Source organism: Aquarana catesbeiana, linkage group LG07 (genome assembly GCF_042186555.1).
Source record: "Aquarana catesbeiana isolate 2022-GZ linkage group LG07, ASM4218655v1, whole genome shotgun sequence".
In the NCBI taxonomy this organism is placed as follows: Eukaryota; Metazoa; Chordata; class Amphibia; order Anura; family Ranidae; genus Aquarana; species Aquarana catesbeiana.
The window spans coordinates 177,721,979-177,749,206 of NC_133330.1; positions in this window are offsets into that span (position 1 = coordinate 177,721,979).

Sequence of the window (27,228 nt, forward strand, 5' to 3'; positions counted from 1 at the left end):
ACTGACAGGCAGCCTTGTCTTGCTACAGTATTTACAGCTACCTGAATAAAATTGCTGGTGTTCTTTTGATCCTATTAGTACCACAGTCAGGCAACTAGACTATTTACAGTTAGTGCAGTGCGTCCTGCTCACAGTGTTCAGCTAAACCTACAAGTTGGTATAGTAAGACCTCTGCACAGTGTTCATCTAAAGCTACAAGTTAGTGCAGTGTGTCCTGCTCACAGTGTTCAGCTAAAACTACAAGTTAGTGCTGTGCGTCCTGCTCACAGTGTTCAGCTAAACCTACAAGTTGGTGTCGTGAGACCTCTGCACAGTGTTCATCTCAAGCTACAAGTTAGTGCAGTGCGTCCTGCTCACAGTGTTCAGCTAAAACTATAAGTTAGTGCTGTGCGTCCTGCTCACAGTGTTCAGCTAAAACTACAAGTTAGTGCTGTGCGTCCTGCTCACAGTGTTCAGCTAAACCTACAAGTTGGTGTAGTGTGACCTCTGCACAGTGTTCATCTAAAGCTACAAGTTAGTGCAGTGCGTCCTGCTCACAGTGTTCAGCTAAAACTACAAGTTAGTGCTGTGCGTCCTGCTCACAGTGTTCAGCTAAACCTACAAGTTGGTGTAGTGAGACCTCTGCACAGTGTTCATCTCAAGCTACAAGTTAGTGCAGTGCATCCTGCTCACAGTGTTCAGCTAAAACTACAAGTTAGTGCTGTGCGTCCTGCTCACAGTGTTCAGCTAAAACTACAAGTTGGTGTAGTGAGACCTCTGCACAGTGCTCATCTCAAGCTACAAGTTAGTGCAGTGCGTCCTGCTCACAGTGTTTAGCTAAAACTATAAGTTAGTGCTGTGCGTCCTGCTCACAGTGTTCAGCTAAAACTACAAGTTAGTGCTGTGCGTCCTGCTCACAGTGTTCAGCTAAACCTACAAGTTGGTGTAGTGAGACCTCTGCACAGTGTTCATCTAAAGCTACAAGTTAGTGCAGTGCGTCCTGCTCACAGTGTTCAGCTAGATCCGTTCCTGTTATCTTCCTACTGACAGGCAGGCTTGTCTTGTTACAGTATATACAGCTACCTGAAGAAAATTACTGGTGTTCTTTTGATCCTATTAGTACCACAGTCAGGCAGCTAGACTATTTACAGTTAGTGCAGTGCGTCCTGCTCACAGTGTTCAGCTAGATCCATTCCTGTTATCTTATTACTGACAGGCAGGCTTGTCTTGTTACAGTATATACAGCTACCTGAAGAAAATTACTGGTGTTCTTTTGATCCTATTAGTACCACAGTCAGGCAGCTAGACTATTTACAGTTAGTGCAGTGCGTCCTGCTCACAGTGTTCAGCTAAACCTACAAGTTAGTGGGGTGCGTCCTGCTCACAGTGTTCAGCTAAACCTACAAGTTAGTGTGGTGCGTCCACCTCACAGTGTTCAGCTAAACCTACAAGTTAGTGTGGTGCGTCCTGCTCACAGTGTTCAGCTAAAACTACAAGTTAGTGGGGTGCGGCCTGCTCACAGTGTTCAGCTAAACCTACAAGTTAGTGGGGTGCGTCCTGCTCACAGTGTTCAGCTAAACCTACAAGTTAGTGGGGTGCGTCCTGCTAACAGTGTTCAGCTAAACCTACAAGTTGGTGTAGTGAGACCTCTGCACAGTGTTCATCTAAAGCTACAAGTTAGTGCAGTGCGTCCTACTCACAGTGTTCAGCTAGATCCGTTCCTGTTATCTTCTTACTGACAGGCAGGCTTGTCTTGTTACAGTATTTACAGCTACCTGAATAAAATTGCTGGTGTTCTTTTGATCCTATTAGTACCACAGTCAGGCAACTAGACTATTTACAGTTAGTGCAGTGTGTCCTGCTCACAGAATTCAGCTAAACCTACAAGTTGGTATAGTGAGACCTCTGCACAGTGTTCATCTAAAGCTACAAGTTAGTGCAGTACGTCCTGCTCACAGTGTTCAGCTAAAACTACAAGTTAGTGCTGTGCGTCCTGCTCACAGTGTTAAGCTAAACCTACAAGTTGGTGTTGTGAGACCTCTGCACAGTGTTCATCTCAAGCTACAAGTTAGTGCAGTGCGTCCTGCTCACAGTGTTCAGCTAAAACTACAAGTTAGTGCTGTGCGTCCTGCTCACAGTGTTCAGCTAAAACTACAAGTTAGTGCTGTGCGTCCTGCTCACAGTGTTCAGCTAAACCTACAAGTTGGTGTAGTGTGACCTCTGCACAGTGTTCATCTAAAGCTACAAGTTAGTGCAGTGCGTCCTGCTCACAGTGTTCAGCTAAAACTACAAGTTAGTGCTGTGCATCCTGCTCACAGTGTTCAGCTAAACCTACAAGTTGGTGCTGTGCGTCCTGCTCACAGTGTTCAGCTAAAACTACAAGTTGGTGTAGTGAGACCTCTGCACAGTGTTCATCTCAAGCTACAAGTTAGTGCAGTGCGTCCTGCTCACAGTGTTTAGCTAAAACTATAAGTTAGTGCTGTGCGTCCTGCTCACAGTGTTCAGCTAAAACTACAAGTTAGTGCTGTGCGTCCTGCTCACAGTGTTCAGCTAAAACTACAAGTTGGTGTAGTGAGACCTCTGCACAGTGTTCATCTCAAGCTACAAGTTAGTGCAGTGCGTCCTGCTCACAGTGTTTAGCTAAAACTATAAGTTAGTGCTGTGCATCCTGCTCACAGTGTTCAGCTAAAACTACAAGTTAGTGCTGTGCGTCCTGCTCACAGTGTTCAGCTAAACCTACAAGTTGGTGTAGTGAGACCTCTGCACAGTGTTCATCTCAAGCTACAAGTTAGTGCAGTGCGTCCTGCTCACAGTGTTTAGCTAAAACTATAAGTTAGTGCTGTGCATCCTGCTCACAGTGTTCAGCTAAACCTACAAGTTAGTGGGGTGCGTCCTGCTCACGGTGTTCAGCTAAAACTACAAGTTAGTGTGGTGCGTCCACCTCACAGTGTTCAGCTAAAAATACAAGTTAGTTCTGTGCGTCCTGCTCACAGTGTTCAGCTAAACCTACAAGTTGGTGTAGTGAGACCTCTGCACAGTGTTCATCTAAAGCTACAAGTTAGTGCAGTGCGTCCTGCTCACAGTGTTAAGCTAAAACTACAAGTTAGTGCTGTGCGTCCACCTCACAGTGTTCAGCTAAACCTACAAGTTATTTTTTTGCGAGCTCTGCACAGTGTTCACCTAAAGCTACCTGTAGAAGGTTGGTGGTGTGTTCCTGATCCTATCACTACCGCAGGCAGCTAAAAAAGCTACAAGTTATTTTTTTGCGAGCTCTGCACAGTGTTCAGCTAAAGCTACCTGTAGAAGGTTGGTGGTGTTCTTATACTACAGGCAGGCAGTTGATTTTGCTAGCTGCAGTATCAGTATATATATATATATATATATATATATATATATATATATATATATCCCAGCTTAGTGCAGCTACAGGCCATTAGTATGTCTGGAAGGCCAAGAAGGAGAGGCAGACAGTCACAAGCCAATAAGAGAGGGCAAGCAGGCTCTGTGTCTAGTGCTGGTCATGGAGACGGTGCATCCTCATCAGCACGTGGCCGTGGGACACGCTTGGCCTTTTTTTCGGCAGCTGGCCGTGTTGAGCCGCAACATGTGGAAGACTTGGTCGAGTGGATGACCAAGCCATCCTCATCCTCCTCATCCTCTCTCACCCATGCCCAGGGTACTTTGTCTGGCAAAGCAGCGGCCTCTTCCCTCGGCTCAATGTCATCAGTGACTCCTTCCCTAGCCCCACCATGTCCTCCTGAGGAGTCCCTCGAACTGTTTGACCACAGTGTTGGGTACATGCTCCAGGAGGATGCCCAGCGTTTGGAAGGCTCTGATGATGATACTGAGCTTGATGAAGGCAGTAACATGAGCACGGACAGAGGGGGTGCCCAAGAAGGACAGCAATCTGGCAGTCATGCTCCCCCTGCTGCAGCATACTGCCAGGTTTGCTCCAGTGATGAGGAGGGAGGGGATGATGAGGTCACTGACTCAACGTGGGTGCCTGATAGGAGAGAGGAAGAGGAGGAGGAGGAGGAGGCGGCACATCACCAACGAGGCAGGATGCCCTCCAGGGGCCAGCCTAAGGGCAGCACATTGACTGCATCACACCCCAAAGCTCCACATGTGCAGGGCGCTGCAGTCTCTGCGCGTTATTCAAAAAGTTCTTTGGTGTGGGCCTTTTTTGAGATGAGTGCATTAGATCGCACCGCTGCTATTTGCAACATATGTCTCAAGCGTATCTCGCGTGGCCAAAACATCTCCCGCTTGGGTACCACATGCTTGACCAGACATATGTTGACCTGCCATGCAGTTCGTTGGCAAGCGTATCTAAAAGACCCACACCAAAGAACAAAGAGGACCTCTCCTTGCTCCTCATCAGCTGAGATCTCCAACCCCACTAAACCTTCAGTCCTCTCTGAGACCTGCACTGAGAGGAATAAAGGTGTAGAATTAGGTGTGTCACAGCCAAGTACTTGTGGGCAATCTGCTTTTGGTACACCGACGTCAGATTGTACCAGGCAAATTTCCCTGCCCCAGCTGCTGCACCGCCGAAAGAAGTTTGCTCCCAGCCATCCACATGCGCAGCAGTTGAATGCTAGCTTGGCAAAATTGCTAGCACTTCAACTGCTGCCTTTTCAGTTGGTAGACTCTGCCCCCTTCTGTGAGTTTGTGGAATGTGCGGTTCCTCAGTGGCAGGTACCAAAATGCCATTTTTTCTCACGGAAGGCGATTCCGGCTCTCTACCGCCATATGGAAGGCAATGTCCATACCTCGCTGGACAGGGCGATCAGCGATAAAGTGCATATTACCGCTGACTCATGGTCCAGCAGGCATGGACAGGGACATTACCTAAGTTTCACGGCGCATTGGGTGACTCTGCTGGCAGCTGGGAAGGATGCAGGACAAGGTGCAGTAGTGTTGGAGGTTGTTCCGCCACCACGCCTCCAAAATGCTAATGATTGTGACACACCTCTCTCCTCCACCCCCTCCTCTTCTTTTCCTCCATGGCCTCTTCCTGTGCTTTGTCCTCGGAACCAGCGGTGCTCCGTAGCCGTTCAAGGGGCTACGCAAGTACGCAGGCCAAAAGATGCCATGCGGTGCTTGAGCTGGTGTGCTTGGGGGACAGGAGTCACACTGGGGCAGAGGTTCTGTCAGCTCTGTAGGGGCAGGTTCAGAGGTGGTTGACGCCACGCCAACTTAAGGCAGGAATGGTGGTTTGCGACAATGGCACCAACCTCCTCTCTGCCCTCCGACAGGGACAAATGACCCATGTGCCCTGTTTGGCTCACATCCTTAACTTGGTGGTGCAGCGGTTCTTGGGCAGGTACCCGGGCTTACAGGATGTCCTGAGGCAGGCCAGGAAAGTCTGTGTGCATTTCCGCTGGTCATATAATGCCAGTGCTCGGCTGACGGACCTCCAAAAGGAGTTTAACCTGCCCAAGAACTGCCTAATCTGTGACATGCCCACCAGGTGGAACTCAACGTTGGCCATGCTGCAGCGGCTGCACACGCAGCAGAGGGCCATCAATGAGTACCTGTGCGACTATGGCACCAGGACAGGGTCAGGGGAGCTTGGTTTTTTTTCCCCACGCCAGTGGGCCATGATCAGGGATGCATGCACTGTCCTGTCACCATTTGAGGAGGCCACGAGGATGGTGAGCAATGACAGTGCATGCATCAGTGACACTCTCCCTCTTGTCCACCTGTTGGAGCACACACTGCATGGAATAATGGACAGGGCACTTGAGGCAGAACAGTGGCAGGAAGAGGAGGACTTCCTTAGCTCTCAAGACCCCCTTTATCCAGACAGTGTTCCTGCGTGCCCGCCGATCACACAGGAAGAGGACGAGGAGGAGGAGGAGGAAGATTGTGTCACTATGAAGGTGGAGCCTGGCACTCAGCATCAGCAGCAGTCTTTAAGGGATCAGTCCCGAGAAACACATGGACTTGTACATAGCTGGGAGGAGGTGGCTGCGGACCATGTCGTCCTTAGTGACCCAGAGGACTCCGGACCGAATGCCTCAGCAAACCTACGCTGCATGGCCTCCCTGATCCTGCAAAGCCTGCGTAAGGATCCTCATATTCGTGGTATCAAGGAGAAGGACCAATACTGGCTGGCAACCCTCCTTGATCCACGTTACAAGGGTAAGGTTGCAGACCTTATCTTGCCATCGCAGAGGGAGCAGAGGATGAAACATCTTCGGGAGGCCTTGCAGAAAGGTCTGTGCAACGCGTTCCCAGAGACTGGGAGGTTACAAACTCCTGTTTCTGGACAACGTGTTGCTGAGGCTTCGGGCAGTCAAAGAAGGAGCGGTGGAGAAGGTGGCCGTCTGACCGATGCGTTCAGACAATTTTTTGGTCCGCAGCCCCAAGGTATGATCGGTTCCAGCAACCATCGCCAGCGTCTGTTTTACATGGTGCAGGAATACCTAGGGGCAAGATCTGACTTGGACACCTTTCCCACCGAAAACCCTCTGGGTTACTGGGTCTTGAGGATGGATCACTGGCCAGAGCTTGCACAGTATGCAATTGAGCTACTGGCCTGTCCTGCATCCAGCGTTCTTTCGGAACGCACATTCAGTGCTGCTGGAGGCTTTGTAACCGATCACAGGGTGCGTCTGTCCACCGACTCGGTCGATCGACTGACCTTCATAAAAATGAATCAGTCTTGGATCACCACCAGCTACCAAGTACCTGATGCTGATGTAACCGAATAATTTTTTTTGAAATCTCAGATCCCTTCAAAGACTGCCTATACTGATGCTTAGTGACTATCCCTGAGAAATTATCCTCTTCCTCCTCAATCATCACGCTGATAGCTTGTAAGAACATTTTTGGTTCTGGGCGCCACCACCAGTGCCTAAGGCACAATTTTTCAGCCCCTGTTTAACAGGGGCGTGTAATTACAATTTTTGATGCAATACCTTGCAGCAGGGCTCGTTTCTGCGTTACAACTAGAGTATCTGTGAGGGGTTGCAGTGTTGTTGCACCAGTGCCTAAGGCCCAATTTTTCATCCCTTGTTTAACAGGGGCGTGTAATTACAATTTTTGATGCAATACTTTGCAGCAGGGCTCATTTCAGCATTCCAACTAGAGTATCTGTGAGGGATTGCAGTGTTGTGGCACCAGCACCAGTGCCTAAGGCCCAATTTTTCTGCCCGTTTAACAGGGGCGTGTAATTACAATTTTTGATGCAATACTTTGCAGCAGGGCTCACAAACAAACATTGCTGCATATCCATGACAGCTTCCAAGTGGATTCTTCGGAAAGATTGCTATTTATTGATTATGAAAACAGGTTAAAATGTCATCAACATGTTTTGTGGCTCTTTAGTGGCCACTTCATCAGAAAAATGTGTACAGTACACTTTAATGTGTGGGATCTGTGTGCATTCCTTCAGCCCAGAATATACTGTACTGTCCAAAGAGAGTTGATGGCCCTTGGCTATTAAATTATAAGCCGATGGAAAATCTGGAGTGAGGGGATCACAATTTGTTTTTCTATTACATAGAACCATATCAAGTTCCTCTGGCATCAGTTGTTCCTCTAGTCCCTCTCTTACTCCCTAAGGAAACTTTAGGAGACCCAAAGATTGGAGGTAAGAGTTGATATGTTTCTTATATGAGGGATAAAATGTCTCCCTAGGAGGAAAAAGTTTGTATAATTGGTGGAAAGAAATCCTAAACTGCTGTGCAATGGTTGAAATAGTCGCCTGACAAAGAGATACTATGGGAGATACAGATTTTACTTTGGGGGGCCTCTGAAGGCTCTAATAACTTGCCTAATTTTATTGGATGTGGATGTTTCACTTTAAGAATGCTGTCAATTTGAGAAGCTTCTTGGATTCCAGTTCACAGAAATTGTGGAGATAAACCTTGTGGGAAATTTATATTTCCTGTAAATGGGCTCATAGACAATGCAAGACCTCATTTCATGACTAGTTTAGAAATGGCGAGTAGTGAATCTAGCAGAAAGGGAGCAAAAGGGTATGGGCCCCTGCAGTTAGGGCTTGCAGTCCATAAAGCAAAGCGATATCATTTTGGGCTATGTCCTCCTTTAGGTGGACCCAGTCCTTACTTGAACTGTGGCCAGTCCACTGCTCTGGAGATGAGGCATGAAGTATTATATCATCTTTGGATTATTATAAGGTTTATAATTACAATGTTTGGGAGGCCTACTCCTTCTTGAGATTTTAGTCAAGGGTAGAAAATTTCAGTTTGGGTGAAGAGATTTTTCAGGTCAGTTTCTTTTGGTGGTATTTGATCACCTCTGGGGTTTTTATTTTTTGTGCTACAAAGAAAAAAAGACTGAACATTTAAAAAAAAAAAGTTTTTCTTTGTTTCTCTTACAAAACTTTGTAAATAAGTATGTTTTCTCCTTCACTGATGGGCACTGATGAGGCTTCACTGATAGGCACTGAAGAGGCAGTACTGATTGGCACTGATAAGGTGGCACTGATGAGGTGGCACTGATGGTGAGGCACTTATATGCAGCACTGATAGGTACTGATAGGCAGCACTGATAAGCAGCACTGATGGACACTGATAGGTGGCACTGATATACAGCACTGATGGGCACTGATAGGTGGCACTGATGGGCACTCATAGGTGGCACTGATAGGTGACACTGATGGGCACTGATAGATGGCACTGATAGGTGGCACTGACAGGCATCACTGATTAGCACAGAGTGCCATCCCTGGTGGGCAATGATTGCCATCCCTGGTGGGCTCTGGTGGGCTTACCTGGTGGTCAGGGGTGGGCATCCCTCTTGGCCATGGGTGGGCATCACTGCTGGCAAAGGGTGGACATCCCTGGTGGTCCTGGGTAGGCATCCTCATGGGGCTGAGCTGATAATCAATCAGTGCAGACCCCCCTGTCAGGAGAGCAGCCGATCGGCTCTCCTCTAATCGCGTCTGTCAGCGCAAGTGGAGGAAAAGCTGATACACGGCTTTTCCTGTTTACACTGTGGTCAGCTGATCTTTACCTTGATCGGAGATGTGGTGTGTCAGATTGACACACCACACCACCGATCGCCACACTGCATGCCCCGGTGATCGCGTGAGCGTGGCTTATCCTGCTGGACATCACATGGCGCCCAGTCAGGATAACAGAACCACTTTCTGGCCATCATTTTGCTATATGGCGGGTGGGAAGTGGTTAAAGTGAAACAATAAAAATTAAAAATTCCTTCAAATATAGTGCCTGTGGGGTCCCCTTAGTCTGTCTGTAAAGTTGCACCTCTAAACCATGGATAGAACTTACTGCAGCAAAACTAACATTTCTAAAGAAAAAAATAGTGAATGGAATGACATTTAAATTGTTGGCAATACAATAACATTGCCAGAAATAGAAACATTTTTTAAAAAACGGCATAGGGTCCCCCCACAATCCATACCAAGCCCCCAGATCCCAGTCCCCCCTATGTGAAGGAGTATGGCGTACATAGTACCCCTACCTATTCACCAAAAAAGTGTCAAAAAGTAATAAAAACAGGAGGGAGTTTTTTGACAATTCCTACATTATAAATAAAAAAACAATGTCCCCCATGTAGATCCATTGTCAATCATGACGATGTCGCCACCACCGGACCCGAAAAAGAAAAAAAGCAAAGCTTTCCTCCGTTAACTAAAGCAAACCACCAAGTGCCTGACTTGCTGTTTGACAGTTCTTATATAGGTAAGGGCAGGGCCACCTGGCGACATCACCTGGTGGCACCACCCCCTTGTGATGTCACTGATACAGTATGCACTGTGTGACAGCTAATGACTCATTGGTTGTTAAGGATGCGGTAGCCGGCTTCCTGGCCTCATTCCTTAACAACTTGCCATTCAAAGCTTTGCCCAGTCAGGGCTTAGAATGCACTGTGCAGCATGCAGTGCATTGCAGGTCGTTCGGTAGGGTGAACACCTACCGCATGCCCTGCAAATTTGGGTGTTCGCCGAATGGGCAAACAGGCAGTGTTTAAACCGAACTTTTGCTTGGTTCAAACTTTTTGCCCCAACACTACTGGTTAACAGTGATTCTAAAATCTTGCCACATATTCTTTGTATTAGGGCTTATTTACACCACCGGTTGGGGTTGGTAAAACTACACAGTTAACCACTTCCTCTAAAGCTACAAAGGCAGCAGTTGGGGGATACACAATTGTGCAGCAGTAATTATACCCCCTGTTGTGTTTAGCGGACACTGCCACCCACTGAGTATTGTGCAAAGCAAATGTTTGGCAAATTTTAGACTGAATCTACACTTACTGAGTGATACATAGGTTGCATACTACAATAAAGCACTTTTCCCTTTGAAAAACAGATTTGGGAAAATGTTGCTTGATGCATTTTTTTTAGGTGACTACTGGGAGAATCTCCTTTGAAAATAGATGAAAATCACTGTAATAAAGAGACTTAATGTAGAAAACCAAATCTTGCTTTAAAAATTAGCAAATTCCAGGTGATTGTTGGGTAACCTTTACATCAAATCTATGATAAATAAAACTTATAAGAATGTTTTAGGAATATTGTTACTAATTATCACCATGGTGATCTACTTTGGGTCACCATTTACTTTTTCTTCTGGCAGTCTTTTGGACTTTGTTTTTATCTATATGCAGAATATTTTTTTTTGGTTGTTACTTTTACTTTAAAGCGGTTCAAAAGCCTTAAGGTTTTTCACCTTAATGCATTCTCTCCAAAGAGGAGGGGCCTGGAGCGCCGGTGGGGACCCCAGAAGAAGAGGTTTGGGGCTGCTCTGTTCAAAAAACATAACAGAGAGCGGTAATTATACACATGTTTATCTATTTTATTTTTTTAAACAAGTAACATTTTATGCTACCTATTGTATGAATAGATATTTTTTTTTTGGGGTGGGGGTGGGATCCCTATATACTGTAGCTCCTTAAACACAATAAATTATATGTATCTATGGTAAAAAATTGTGACACAATAAAAAATATTTCACACCTTTCAAGTGTTAAGTATGTTGTGTCAATTCCGATTTAAATCTATTTTAATGTCCAGTTGCAACATTACTAAAGGGGGTGCAAATACTTATGAATATCACTGTATAGTGTCATCATAATTTGTTTGTGTTGATTATTATTTAATATTTTTTTCTTTATCTGTGTGTGTGTTATTTATAATATACGCACATTTCCACTGCTACTTGTTTAGACCAGACAGCAATGGTATTATTTCTACTTAAAAATTGAAGGTAAAATGAAGTGTGATCCCTTCCTCTTTAACCACTTCATCCCCGGAAGGATTTACCCCCTCCCTGACCAAGCCTTTTTTTGCAATACGGCACTGCGTCACTTTAACTGACAATTGTGTCATGCGGTCATGCGACGTTGTGCCCAAACAAAACTGATGTCTTTTATTCCCACAAATAGAGCTTTATTTTGGTGGTATTTGATCACCTCTGCAGTTTTTATTTTTTGCACTCTAAACAAAAAAGAGCGACAATTTTGAAAAAAAAGCAATATTGTTACTCTTTACTATAATAAATATCCCCAAAAAATATATAAAAAAACAAATTTCTTCCTCAGTTTAGGCCGATATGTATTCTTCTACATATTTTTGGTAAAAAAAATCGCAATAAGCGTATATTGATTGGTTTGCGCAAAAGTTGAGCAAAATCGCGTCTACAAAATAGGGGATAGAGTTATGGCATTTGTATTATTCATTTTTTTTTATTAGTAATGGCGGCAATCTGTAATTTTTATTGTGACTGCGACATTGCGGCAGGCAGATCGGACACTTTTGACACTATTTTGAGACCATTGACATTTATACAGTGATCAGTGCTATAAAAAATGCACTGATTACTGTGTAAATGTCACTGGCAGGGAAGGGGTTAAACACTAGGGGGGCGATCAAGGGGTTAACTGTGTTCCTTCAGCGTGTTCTAACTGTAGGGGGGATGGGCTCACTAGAACATGGCAGAGATCACTGCTCCCGATCACTGGGAGAAGTAGATCCCTGTCATGTTGCTAGGCAGAACAGGGAAATGCTTTGTTTACATAGGCATCTCCCCGTTCTGCCTCTCAGTGCCATGATCGTGGACCACCGGCAGACATCAAGTTCACGGGACCCATGGGCACACTCCTGCAGTGAGTGGCAGTCACGCATGCCGTCCGCAGCGTGTGCACGCCCGCTAGCCGCCGATAATGGAGTGACGTATGGGTGCGTGGTTTTGCGCACCTGTGCTACTTTGCCGACGTAGATCGGCGTGAGGAGGTCGGCAAGTGGTTAAGTAAAGATCAGAACAATTCTATCAGGCCTGACTAGAAATTGAACTCAAATGAATCATCTCCAGCTGTTGATTAACTGATATAATTATCTTTCTTGTTACAGGGAGAAATTGGTAAACAACCTTTGTACTTGCACTACCATAGCTACTATAAATCACACCGTGTTTTGGGTAAGTGTTCAGTCTTTAAAAGTTTTGGCTAAATAGGTACTGCACAGGGGTTCATTATAAGGACATGTTATTGGTTTAGCAAAAAACAATATAATACTAGCAATTATAACTGAACATCTTTGGAATCTTTCAACAGCTTTAAGATCTAGCAGACAAATTCCTGGATCAACATTGTATATTATTATGAATTTGTGTTAATAAGTAACTATAAATAAACAATTGTATTTCTTTAAATTTAATTTATTTAATCTGTAGGTACAGTGATTAGCATTCATAAGGACTGGCGCAGGCAGATTTTACGGAAGTGTCTCTCATGCATTCTAAAAGTGCTGAAGAATATGTCATATTTATGTACCTCTCTAGAACTTGTACTTGAATTTGGCTCATGCTGAGCCACTTTTAGAATATACATAAAGGCCCGTACACACGATAAGAAAAGCGGAAGTAAAATTTTGTCCGACGTGCAATCAGATCACGAGTATAGTGCTTTCGACAGCCTCTTACGAATTTTCGGACGACAAAAACTGTACGTGCAGGCTATAAATTTTTTATCGTATGTGAACACAATATCCAAATTTAATTTAATTAGTAGGGATGAGCCAGATGTTCGAGTCAAACGTAAGTTAGACTTGAACAATGGGTGTTCGCCTATTCGCCGAATAGCGAACATTATGCAGTGTTCACGCCAAATTCTAAAAGCCGCGGAACACCATTAAAGTCTATGGGACACGAACATGAAAAACCAAAAGTACTAATTTTAAAGGATTATATGCAAGTTATTGTCATAAAAAGTGTTTGGGGACCTGGGTCCTTCCCCAGGGGACAGGTATCAATGCAAAAATAAGTTTTAAAAACTGTAGTTTTTTCAGGAAAGTGATTTTAATAATGCTTAAAGTGAAACAATAAAAATGAAATATTCCTTTAAATATCGTGCCTGGGGGGTGTCTATAGTATACCTGTTAAGTAGCACAGTTTTCCCATGTTTAGAACAATACCACAGCAAAATGACATTTCTAAAGGAAAAAAAGTAATTTAAAACTGATTGCAGCTGTAATGAATTGTCGGATCCCAGCAATAAAGATAAAACTCATTGAAAAAAAATGACATGGCTTCCCCCCCAAGTCTATTACCATGGGTCCCCCCCCCAGTTTGCGCAAAAGTTATAACATCTAATAAAATAGATTAATGACATTTTTATTATTATTTTTTTTTACTAGTAATGGTGACGATCTGTGATTTTTATTGTGACTGTTACATTGCGGCGGATATATGGAACACTTTTGACACTATTTTGGGGCCATTTACATTTATACATCGATCAGTGCTATAAAAATGCACCGATTACTGTATAAATGTCACTGGCAGGGAAGGGGTTAACACTAGGGGGTGATCAAGGGGTTAAATGTGTTACCTAGGGAGTGACTCTAACTTTAGGGGGAGGATTCACAAGGGGAGGAGACCGATCAGTGTTCCTCTGTACTGGGAACACAACACTGGTCTCTCCTGACAGGACGTGGATCGATGTGTTTACACACACAGATCTTATGGTCCTGCTCTGTTATTGTGCAATCGCGGGTGTCTGGTGGACATCGCAACCTCCGGGCATGTGCATCAGCTCCTGAGTGACGCGGCGGGCGCACGCACCCCCAGACCGCCGGGAAGCTGAGGACGTCATATGACGTCCGCCCAGGATGGGAGATCCCTCCTGCGGATGTCATTTGATGATGGCTGGGATGGGAAGTGGTTAAGGGGAACCCACGAACCAAAAAAAGTTCAAAAAAACTGTGTGGGGGTCCCCCAAAATCCATAACAGGCCCTTCAGGTCTGGTATGGATATCAAGGTGAACCTTGCACCAAATTTTAAAAAAATGGCGTAGGGGTCTCCCCCAAAATCCATACCAGACCCTTATCCAAGCACGCAACCTGGCAGGCTTCAGGAAAAAAGGGGGGATGAGAGAGTGCCCCCCCTCCTGAACCATACCAGGCCACATGCCCTCAACATAGGGAGGGTGCTTTGGAGTAGCCCCCCAAAGCACTTGTCCCCATGTTTATGAGGACAAGGGCCTCATCTCCACAACCCTTTACCTGGTGGTTGTGGGGGTCTGTGGGCAGGGGCTTATGAAGGGGACCCCCATAACCCCCCATGTGAATTGGTAATGGGTACATTGTACCCCTACCATTTCACAAAAAAAGTGTCAAAAATAGTAAAAAAGACAGGAGACACTTTGGGACAAGTTCTTTTGGGACAAGTTCTTTATTAAAAAATAAAAATGTCTCACGCTGCCCGACGGACTGAAAAAAGAAAAAAAAGCCACAACAGCTCCGCCCCCATGGGAGGCTCCCGCTGCGTGACGCTTCATCTCAGTGACAGCTATTATATAACTGAGGGCGGGGCCACTCTGTGACATAAACGGGTGACCCCACCTTCCTCTGACATCACGTGGCATCAGAGGGGGGTGAGGTCATCAGTTTATGTCACCGGGTGGCCCTGCCCTCAGCTACGTATATAACAGCTGTCACTGAGAAGAAGCATCACTCGGCGGGAGCCTCCCATGGAGGCGGAGCTGTTTCTTTTTTCAATTTTTTTGGTCCAACGGGCGGCGTGAGATGGATTTACATCGCAGGACTTTTTTTGTTCTATTTCTTTTAATAAAGGACTTCAAAGTGTCTCCTGTCTTTTTTACTATTTTAGACACTTTTGTGAATGGGTAGGGGTACAATGTACCCGTTACAAATTCACATGGGGCGGGATATGGGGGTCCACTCGTTAAAGGGGGCTTCCAGATTCCGATAAGCCCCACGCCCGCAGACCCCCCACAACCACCGGGCAAGGGTTGTAGGGATGAGGCTCTTGTCCCCATCAACATGGGGACAAGGTATTTTGGTAGGACCTCAAAGCATCCTCCCCATGTTGAGGGCATGTGGCATGGTACAGTTCAGGAGGGGGGACTCTCTCCCATCCCCCCTCTTTTCCTGAGGTCTGCCAGGTTGTATGCTCAGATAAAGGTCTGGTATGGATTTTGGGGGGACCCCTATGCCATTTTTGGCACAGGGTTCCCCTTAATATCCATACCAGACCTGAAGGGCCTGGTATGGATTTTGGGGAGACCCCCACACGTGCCATTTTTTTCAATGAGTTTTATCTATATTGCCGAGACCCGACAATTCATTACAGCCGCAATCAGTTTTAAATGACTTTTTTTTCTTTAGAAATGTCATTTTGCTGTGGCATTGTTCTAAACGCGGGAAAACTGCACCACTTTACAGGCATACTATAGACTCCCCCCAGGCATGATATTGAAAGGAATATTTCACTTTTGTTTCATTTTAAGCATTATTAAAATCACTGCTCCCGAAAAAACTGACATTTTTAAAACTTTTTTTGCATTGATACACGTCCCTTGGGGCAGGACCCAAGTCTCCAAACACTTTTCATGACAATAACTTGCATATAAGCCTTTAAAATTAGCAATTTTGATTTTTCATGTTCATTTCCCATAGAATTCAACGGTGTTCGTCCAAATTTTTTGCCTGTTCGCAAGTTCTGGTGCAAACCGAACAGGGGGGTGTTGGGCTCATCCTTATTAATTAGTACAGTTTTTGTCCAGAAAAAATCATAAGAGCAAGCCTACGCATACTCAGAAATGAAAAAAAAAATACATACAAAACAATTCAACACATGACATCACTTCTGAAGTTGTCATACGAGAATTTTCATATGAGAGTAACCTCTTCATTTTCGACATGAGACCAGCATACAAAAAAACGGATGAAAATTTGTCCGATAATCTGATAGTGTGTATGAAGCTTAAGACACTTTTGCAAAATCTTTTTTCCTTTTTTTACACCAAAAGAGAGTTGGTCTTAATTAGCTCCACTTTTACATTTGGTGCATTCAATGCGACACAATGTAAAAGTGGTGCATTCAATGTGACACGATGTAAAAGCATTTTAGACCTATCAGAATTCAGTTACTCCCATCCCCTACAGTTAGAACACACACTAGGGAACACTGTTAACCCCTTGATCACCCCCTAGTGTTAACCTCTTCCCTGCCAGTGACATTTACACAGTAATCAGTGCATTTTTATAGCACTGATCGCTGTATAATTGTCAATGGTCCCAGAAATGTGTCAAAAGTGTCCGATCTATCTGCCATAATGTCTCAATCCCAATAAAAATGGCAGCTTGCCACCATTACTAGTAAAAAAAAATAATAATAAAAATGCCATAAAACATTCACCTAATTTGTAGACAAAATAACTTTTGCACAAACCAATCAATATACGCTTATTGTGATTTTTATTACCAAAAATATGTAGAAGAATACATATTGGCCTAAACTGAGGAAAAAAATTGTGTTTTTTTTTTTTAATTGGGGATATTTATTATAGCAAAAAGTACAAAATATTGGGGGTTATTTACGAAAGGCAAATCCACTTTGCACTGCAAGTGCACTTGAAAGTGGAAGTTCTGCTGATTTTATCATCCAATCATGTGCAAGCTAAAATGCTGTTTTTTTATTTTCCTTGCATGTCCCCCTCGGACCTACAGCGACTTTACTTCCAAGTGCACTGCAAGTGCACTTGCAGTGCAAAGTGGATTTTCCTTTAGTAAATAACCCCCATTGTGTTTTTTTCAAAATTGTCACTCTTTTTTTGTTTATAGCGCAAAAAATAAAAACCGCAGAGATGATCAAATACCACCAAAAGAAAGCTCTATTTGTGGGAAAAAAATTATTTCAATTTTGTTTGGGTATAGCATGACCGCGCAATTGTCGGTTAAAGCAATGCAGTGCCGTATTGCAAAAAAATGTCATGGTCATTGAGCAGCCAAATCTTCCGAGGCTGAAGTGGTTAGTGCCAGAAAAGTATTGCAGCAGCTTTTTTGAATTCCCCCTATTATGTGTTAAAACATTTATTGTGGTTCTTTTATTTCACATTTACTTTTTTTTCACTGGTATTCTACTGTATACATATTTAGAGTATAATTTTTACTATTTATATTAATGTACAAATAAATACTTAATATAGCATGCATATGGGATTTCTAAAAGAGAAGCACAACAGAGACTAGGTACCTTAATACTCTCTCCTACAGAAAAGGATCACCATCTGCTGATTCACTTAATTTTTCACTTGTATGAACTACTTGTTTAATTCCTTGCACGGATCATATTACCCTTAACTACCACTTGGTCTTTGTTGATTTCATCAAGTAATAGGAAAGCAAGGGTTAGTACATAAAGCATAATATAGCTTTTTCTCTAGGAATACTGTAAAGCCCTTGGCCATTAAGTCTTGTATAACAACAGCTATATAGAAAAAAAAATATAAAAAGTCTACACACCCCTGTTAAAATGTCAGGTTTCTGTGATGTAAAAAAATGAGACAAAGATAAATCATTTCAGAACTTTTTCCACCTTTTAATGTGACCTATAAACTGTAAACCTCAATTGAAAAACAAACTGAAATCTTTTAGGTGGAGGAAAGTAAAAATAAAAAAATAACATAATATGGTTGCATAAGCGTGCACACCCTTAACCACTTCCCGACCGGCGCACGCCGATGTACGTCGGCAGAATGCAACAGCTGGGCAAATGGGCGTACAGGTACATCCCTTTGAATTTGCCGCCGTGCCAGAAGCTCCATGAGTTGGGTCGCGGGTCCCGCAGACTCGATCGCTGCGGGGATACCTGGGATTGCCTCACGAAGAGGAACGAACGGGGAGATGCTGATGTAAACAGCATCTCCCCATTCTGCCTAGTGACAGTGTCACCGATCTCTGCTCCCTGTCATCGGGAGCAGAGATCAGTGACTTGTCACAGTGAGCCCATCCCCCCTACAGTTAGAACACATCCCTAGTACTGACTTAACCCCTCCCAGTTCCCTACTGGTTAACCCCTTCACTGCCAGTGTCATTTACACAGGAATCAGTGCATTTTTATAGCACCGATTGCTGTATAAATGACAATGGTCCCAAAAATGTGTCAAAAATGTCCGATGTGTCCGCCATAATGTCGCAGTCATGATAAAAATTGCTGAACGCCGCCATTACTAGTAAAAAAAAATTATTAATAAAAATGCCATAAAACTATCCCCTATTTTGTAAACTCTATAACTTTTGTGCAAACCAATCAATAAACGCTTATTGCGATTTTTTTTTTTACCAAAATTATGTAGAAGAATATGGATCAACCTAAACTGAGGAAAAAATGTTTTTTTTATATTTTTGGGGATATTTATTATAGAAAAATGAAAAAAATGATGCGTTTTTTTCAAAATCGTCACTATTTTTTTGTTTATAGCGCAAAAAATAAAAAAAATCGCAGAGGTGATCAAATACCACCAAAAGAAAGCTCTATTTGTGGGGAAAAAAGGACGTCAATTTTGTTTGGGAGCAAAGTCGCACGACCGCGCAATTGTCAGTTAAAGCGAAGCAGTGCTGAATCGCAAAAAGTGCTCTGGTCAGGAAGGGGGTAAAATCTTCCGGGACTGAATCGGTTAAACTAACAATTTGTGATGCACCTTTTGATTTTATTAGAGCACTCCATCTTTTTGGGTATGAGTCTATCATATGGCACATTTTGACTTGGCAATATTTGCTCACTCTTCTTTGCAAAAACACTTGAAATCTGTAAGATTGTGAGGGCATCTCCTGTGCATAGCCCTCGTCAGATCACCCCACAGATTTTCAATTGGATTCAGGTCTGGGCTCTGGCTGGGTCATTCCAAATCTTTAATCTTCTTCTGGTGAAGCCATTCCTTTGTTCATTTGGATGTATGCTTTCGGTCGTTGTCATGCTGAAAGATTAAGTTCCTCTTCGTGTTCAGCTTTCTAGCAGAAGCCTGAAGATTTTGTGACAACATTGATTGGTCTTTGGGACTGTTCATAATTCTCTCTACCTTGACCAAGGCCTGTTTCAGCTAAGGAAAAACAGCCCCAAAGCATGATGCTGCCACCACCATGATTCACTGTGGGTATGATGTTCCTTTGGTGATGTGTAGTGTTGTTTTGCACCAACATATCTTTTGGAATCATGGCCAAAAAGTTCAACCTTGGTTTCATCAGATCATAACATATTTTCCCACATGCTTTTGGAAGACCTCAGATGTGTTTTTGCCAGGCTTGGATGTTTTTCTTTATAAAAAAAGGTTTTCATCTTGCCACTCTACCCCATAGCCCAGACATATGAAGAATGCGGGAGATTGTTGTCACATGTACCACACAGCCAGTACTTGCCAGATATTTTTGCAGCTCCTTTAATGTTGCTGTAGGCCTCTATGGCAGACTCCCTGACCAGTTTTCCTCTCATCTTTTCATCAATTTTGGAGGGACGTCCAGTTCTTGGTAATGTCACTGTTGTGCCATATTTTCTTTACTTGATGATGGCTGTCTTCACGGTTTTCCATGGTATATCTAATGCCTTGGAAATGTTTTTGTACCCTACTACTGACTGATACGTTTTACCAATGAGATCCCTCTGATGCTTTGGAAGCTCTAAGAAGCTCTAAGCTTTAGGATGCGACTAAGAAAATGTCTGGAAAGACCCACTAAAACAGCTGAACTTTATTTGGGGGAACTCAGAGGCACTGATGGCATGATGGCAGGTGTGTACTAAACTCCTTTTCAAAATGTGTTTGAATGTGATTGAATAATTCTGAACACAGCTACATCCCTAGTTATAAAAGGGTGTGCACACTTATGCAATCACACTATTTTAGTTTTTATTTTTACTCCCACCTAAAAGTTTTTTACTTGTTTTTCAATTGAGTTGTACAGTTTATAGATCACATTAAGCACTTCAGCCCCGGAAGATTTTCCCACTTAATGACCAGGCCATTTTTTGCGATACGGCACTGTTTCATTCTAACTGACAATTGCGCGGTCATGCGATGCTGTACCCAAACAAAATTGATGTCCTTTTTTCCCACAAATAGAGTTTTCTTTTGGTGGTATTTTATCACCTCTGTGTTTTTTATTTTTTGCGATAGAAACAAAAAGAGACCAACAATTTTGAAAAAAAAAATTATATGTTTTACTTTTGCTATAATAAATATCCCCCCCAAAAAAAATTCTTCATCAGTTTAGGCCAACATGTATTCTTCTACATATTTTTGGTAAGAAATAACTGCAATAAGCATATATTGATTAGTTTGCGCAAAAGTTATAGCGTCTACAAAATAGGGGATAGATTTGTGGCATTTTTAATAATATATTTTTTTCTTACTAGTAGTGGCGGTGATCAGCAATTTTTAGTGGGACTGCAACATTGTGCAGACAGATCTGACACTTTTGACACTTTTTTGGGACCAGTGACATTTATACAGCGATCAGTGCTATAAAAATGCACTGATTACTGTATAAATGACACTGACAGGGAAAGGATTAACACTAGTGGTGATCAAGGGGTTAAATGTGTTCCCTGGGAGGTGTTTCTAACTGTGAGGGGAGGAGACTGACTGGGAGTACAGAGTGATTGCTGTTTGTAATCACTAGGAGGAACAAACAAACACTCTGTACTTCCCTGTAAGAACGGGAATCTGTTTGTTTACATTGACAGGTCCCCATTCTGGCTTTCTGTGAAGCAATCGTAGGTGGTCAGCGGACATTGAGGCCGCTGCCACGTGCATTAGCTCCCCAGCCGTGCAACGGGCAAGTGAGCGCACTTGCTATAGCTCTTAAAGGGACCACTGTACCGAGCCGACCTGCCATAGTATAATGACGGCGGTTGATCGGCAAATGGTTAAAGGTGGAAAAAGTTCTGAAATTATTTATCTTTGTCTCTTTTTTTATATCACAGAAACCTGACATTTTAACGGGTGTGTAGACTTTTTTTTATCCACAGTATTCTGTGACACAGAAAAATACTAGTTATTAAAAATATTTTGCTATCTGTGTATATCTAAAAATGGAGAATTGCCTAAAACTGTAATGTATTAAAGATGTTAAATGACAACCTGGTGCAAAATAAGTTAAATCAGTTGTAAAAACATAATGAATAATAATAATGTTTGTCCGCTGTGGTTATTTCTCTTCCATGGTAATTTGAAGGGCGGAAAACATACATAAAGTTAATTATTAATCAGTATACAGTCAATGTAGGAGCAAATTTAACAAATAGTTATTAATGATTCATTTACAGCCAGAAAATTGTTTGTATTAAATGTCAGGCACAAGTTGAATAACTTCTATTACAGCCCTTCCAAAGGTTATCAAAATACATCCAATTAAATAGGAAACAGCACATTTTGCACTGTGTTGGCACCAGTATGTGTCAATACCACTTGTTTATGACTCTGTTGGTGAGCTTTTAAGAGACTATTGATATAAAATTAAGTCTATAAAGCACCACACTGCTTTTAAATGAAGTTTGCTGATGGTTATATTTTAGGCACATAACATCAAGTATCACACACACTCTAGTAATAGACAAATATAAATTTTAGCCCTCTCTTTGAGTTTGAAAATATATACATGCAAAGGTTACTTTGAAAAGTATTATACAGCAGCTAGTTAGTTATTAGGTTAGTTAGTTAAGTTGTTTTATGTTATATAGGAATTTATATAGAAAACTGTTTCTAAAAAAAATAGTACAACTTATATATATCAGTATTAAGACCGGGGTCATATGATATGACCCTCAAGAGGTCTAATCAGAGTACATTTTTGAATTTTCTGGTCTGCTTACTTTGAAGTAATTCCTGCCCATATCAAATCTTATTGTAGGTTGCTTGTCTTGCAGCTGATATGGGTCACTGTATTGTCAATTTGTTAGATTGTCTTAGCCTTCTAAGATTTTCTAAGCTTTATTTGTTAAGCAAACATGAAAAATATATATATTTAGTTTCTGTAGCTTTAACCTTTTCGCTTCCAGGCCCTGTACCCCACTCCAAACCCCGGTGGCCAGACCATTTTTGCAGTTTTTCCATTGTTTTTTATTTTTCCCTCAAAGCTTTCAGAGTTTTTAAAAGACCTCCCTGACCATATATTTTCTGAAAGCACATGACCATTAGAATAAAAAGAAGGTGCTACTGATTTTTAGGAACCCATGGCATTTGCGCAAATGTTTATCAACACAATACTTTCACTAAAAATACACTAGAATCATTATTAGCAGAGACAAACACAGCACATTTTTAAAAATCCTGCTAAATTACTACAGAATATAGAAAGCTTAAACTGTATTGAGTTAATAAATAACAAATATTTATAAATTTTATATTGTGCCTTTTTGCGAACGTACAGAAAATTGCAAAAAAACAAATTTCAATAAAACTTATGTTTTCATTTTTCGCTTACAGCTTTCAGAGTTTGTAAAATACCCCCCAAACCAAATATTTTCTGAAAGCAAATGACCAGTAGAATAAAAATTAGATGCTAATGATTTATAAGGACTCATGATATTTGCACAAATGTTTATCAAAACAATATTTTCGCTAAAAATTCACTAAAATCATTATTAGTAGATTTTACACAGTTCCTGCTAAACTCCTACTTGATATAAAACCTTAACCTGTATTGAGTTAGTAAATAACAAATATTTGTTAATTTTAAATTGCACCTTTTTTTGCGAAATGGTGAAAATCTAATGTATGCAAAAATCTCTCAAAAAATCTGGAGGTTTTCATTTTCCACTTACAGCTTTCAGAGTTTGTAAAACCCCCAAACAATATATCTATAGATTTTCTGAAAGCACATGACCAGTAGAATTAAAATAAAGTGCCAGTGATTTTTTTAGGCCCCACAATAGCTGGGCAAATTTTTAACAAATTGTTATTTCCACAAAAATAAATACAAAAATTCTTATTTGCACACAAAAGCACAACATAACTTACAAAACTCCTGCTAAACTCCTACTAAGGCCTCATTCAATGGGGTGTGCTGAAGTGCACACCCATGGAGGGCCATGTTTACCTGCACGGGGATGCACAGAACACTGTTGACAATTGGGATCCCGCAGCTGCAAGGACAGATCTGACATCTGTGTGGGTGTAGGTGCATGGCCCCAAATGCAGAAAGTGTGAGTTCAGGGACATACACCCCCATGGATGTCCAGTTGGGAGCAGTGGTTGCATCAATGCAACCTCTGCGTCCCAATCGATATGGATGGGTCTGCCTGCACAGGAATGCATGGAACACCTGTGCATTCCTGTGCAGCCACTGTGTCCAAAATTAAATCACTGGGACTCCCCACGTGGGAATGCATGGAATAACTGTGCATTCCTGTGCAAATAAATATGGCCTTGTTGTATTATGCCCCACATGAATGAGGCCTTGTTTAGACATTCAGTTGGGGGTGGCAAAAATGCTTGGTTGAGCTACGTTTTTGCCATCTGCCAAAGCCTCCCACTTAAGCTGCAATAGGCAGTGAACAGTGTATTGATGCCATAATGCTTTGTGTCCGCGGCAAAGTTGATCCACCCTGTACCGATGCCATCCTCCGAACACTAAAAAAATGAAAAATGTGCAGTGCTATAAAATAATATCAATGATAATGAGGGTAATCAAAATATCAAACGTGAAATGTGATCTAATGACAAAAACGATAAGGTGAAAAATAAACTTGATAAAAAAGTAAAAAAGAAATATTGACAAATATTCAAAAAATAGTGTTCATTTGTGATAATGGAGGACCGCAAAGGGTCATAGTAAGTCCCAAGAATATGTAATGCAATCCAAATGGGTGACAGTCACTGTAATCTTAAATAAACATTAAAGTGAGTGATGAGTGACATGAAGAATCCACCACCAGAAATACCAGTCTTTTACCGGAAAGATTGGACTTGTACAAGCGTACACCTGACAAGCCAATCAAGCTTTAGGGGTAAGGAAGAGGCACTTATTCCTTTCATAAGCTGCAATCTCCAGGTGGGCATTCCAAATGATGGATTCAGCAGGATAGATGGAAACCATAATCCACCACATTCCTTCTTCTCTTGAAGAAATGAAAAGCCATCCTCTAAAACACCTAGAGAGGAACTGGGAACCTCTCTAGGTGTTTTAGAGGATGGCTTTTCATTTCTTCAAGAGAAGAAGGAACGTGGTGGATTATGGTTTCCACCTATCCTGCTGAATCCATCATTTGGAACGCCCAACCTGGAGGTTGCAGCTTATGCAAGGAATAGGTGCCTCTTGGTTACCCCTAAAGCTTGATTGGCTTGTCAGGTGTACGCTTGTACAAGTCCAATCTTTCCGGTAAGAGACTGGTATTTCTGGTGGTGGATTCTTCATGTCACTCATCACTTACTTCTATGTTTATTTAAGATTACAGTGACTGTCACCCATTTGGATTGCATCACAAATTCTTGGGACTTACTATGACCCTTTGCGGTCCTCCATTATCACAAATGAACACTATTTTTTTAGTATTTGTCAATATTTATTTTTTACTTTTTTATCAAGTTTATTTTTCACCCTATCATTTTTGTCATTAGATCACATTTCACATGTTTGATATTTTGATTACCCTCATTATCATTGATATTATTTTATAGCGCTGCACATTTTTCATTTTTTTGATCGTTTCATTTTTACACTGCTGTGCTGGCCGCTTTATATATTTCTGACAGCGGGTTATCTGGTTTTCTAATCCTCCGAACACTACACATTTATGTCAACTAGGAAGCACTGCAAAAACCCCACAACCTTGTGCAATGCATGCAGTTGAAGAGCATTTGTTGGTAAAATGGCGTTAAAATGGGCTGTGAGGAGACATCTCATCGCTTCCTCACCGGATGTCAGTAGTCACTGGAGCATGATTGGAATGTGGACAGGGCCTCAGAGGCAAGGGAGAATTAGACGCATGTTGGAACTTTCCCTTACTATGTTTATATTTAAATTTTATTTATTTTTTGCAACTTTTTTTTGCATATTCTTTTTTTACTTTTTATTTTTTTTTATTTTTTTATTACTTTTTTTTTTTTTTTAGGGTTGTAGACTAGAGAAATCTGGGGTCTAAACAGACCTCTAATGTCTTTTTTTGAAATAGAGAAAGCAACTGAAGACAGTCCCTTTCTCTGCAGCCTGAGCTGCACTGTAGATGAATGGATAGGCGTCTGTATAGACTCCTATCCATTGATAAAATAAAACATAGTACATTTACTGTGTTTCATTCACAAACTGACACATAGTAAATACAGTTTACTATGTATCAGTGATAAAAAAATACAGGAGTGGTCTGTACTGATCTCTGACTGCAGCTGCTAGCTGCTAGGAGGGGGAGGAGGGAGAGCTGGCTAGCAGCTGCATGGAGGGGGCACCCGGACATTAGGGAGGTCGGGGGCACTGAAGGAGGGGTTGGAGGAGCAGGGGGATTTACTTGGCCAAAAAGATCCCTCTGTGGCTGCCCTGCAGCTTCCAAAGTAGGCGGGAGCGCAAAGTACAGAAGCCGACAGCAGCAGAGTAGCCACAAGGGTTTGTGAGGTGGGATCGGTACTGGGGGAAATCAGAGTAGTGGTGGTGAAGCAGCAGGGAAAGAGAAAGTTAAAGGGGTTGTGGGGGAAAATGTAGATGACAGCAAAGGCAAACGCCTCCTGGGGAGAGTAGCAGTAGCCTACTCGGGGAGAGTAGCAGAATGTATTTTGGGGTGTAATTTGTTGTATGCATATGCTATGTGTGAGAAATAACCTGATAATATGACAATTTTGTAAAAAAAAAAAAAATGTTCATTTTGAAAAGATCCGTGGGAAAAAATTACAACTTAAAAAAACTCACCATCCTACCTGGCATATGGCGTAGGACAAAACAAGACCAGGTACCGCCTCAATGTATGTTTCATGATTATGTCTTCACGCCTCCTAAAGACGTAATCAAGAAATGTACGTCGAGACGGTGCCTGGTTTTGTTTTGTCCTACGCCATATCCGGGTGTCTGGTTGTCTGCTGTGGTCGGTGGAACACACGCCCTTCACGGAGGTGGACGTGGTACAGATCCAGCACTTTAATGTGTGACAGGCCAGCAGCCCCAGTGCCGGGTAGGCACTTTTTAATGTAAGGAGCCACTTGGCTTTTCTTTTTATCTTTACGTTTTCATAAACAGTATCACGCTATGGAAGTTTTTTGATTGTTTTTGCATATCCTGCCTTATACTCTGAGGAAGAGGTTCCCTTTACATCTCCAAGCTTCACTTATATGCGAGCAGGCATTATCCTGCCAAAGTGATATTTGACTTTCTTTTTAACTAAAGAAGTCAAATACATCTGGTAAGCAGTTTATCCATCTGCTCACGTTGGGTGTATGTTATTGATGTGGTGAAGGATTGCTCACTATCAAGCATAGAAAAATTAAGACCACCTTGCAATAATTCTCTGGATTTGGAAAAGCACTGTTTTCTTTTTGGGACTGTTTTTCAACACTTGTATATGTGTATTTTTGATGTTTATCCACTTCAAGATTTTCACCATAAGGATCTAGCACTGAGTGTTTTTCATATGTTTTTTTTTTTATGTGTTATGTGGTTTAGGTATGTCCCATTCATTCACATTATTTGATTTGCAAACGTGGTTGATCTAACCAGTGCCCCCTTTCCCACGTTTTTTTCTATCTAGGAGTGTATATCACTCTTTCAGGGAAGCAGCATATTTACAAATTTTTTTATTTTTATTTTTATGTAACATTGGCATGGAGTTGATTTTCACATTTTTGCAATAAATAGCTCAACTAACTTACTTACTTACTTACTTTAAAAAGCATCAAAACAAACAGGTGACATTTGCTGCTATAAAAACAGAAAACCAAACACTAGAAATTATTGCTTAACCGCTTACCACCCGCCTGCCATCATATGACGGCCAGGTGGCACGGGGCGGGGCGGGCGTCATATGATGTCCGTC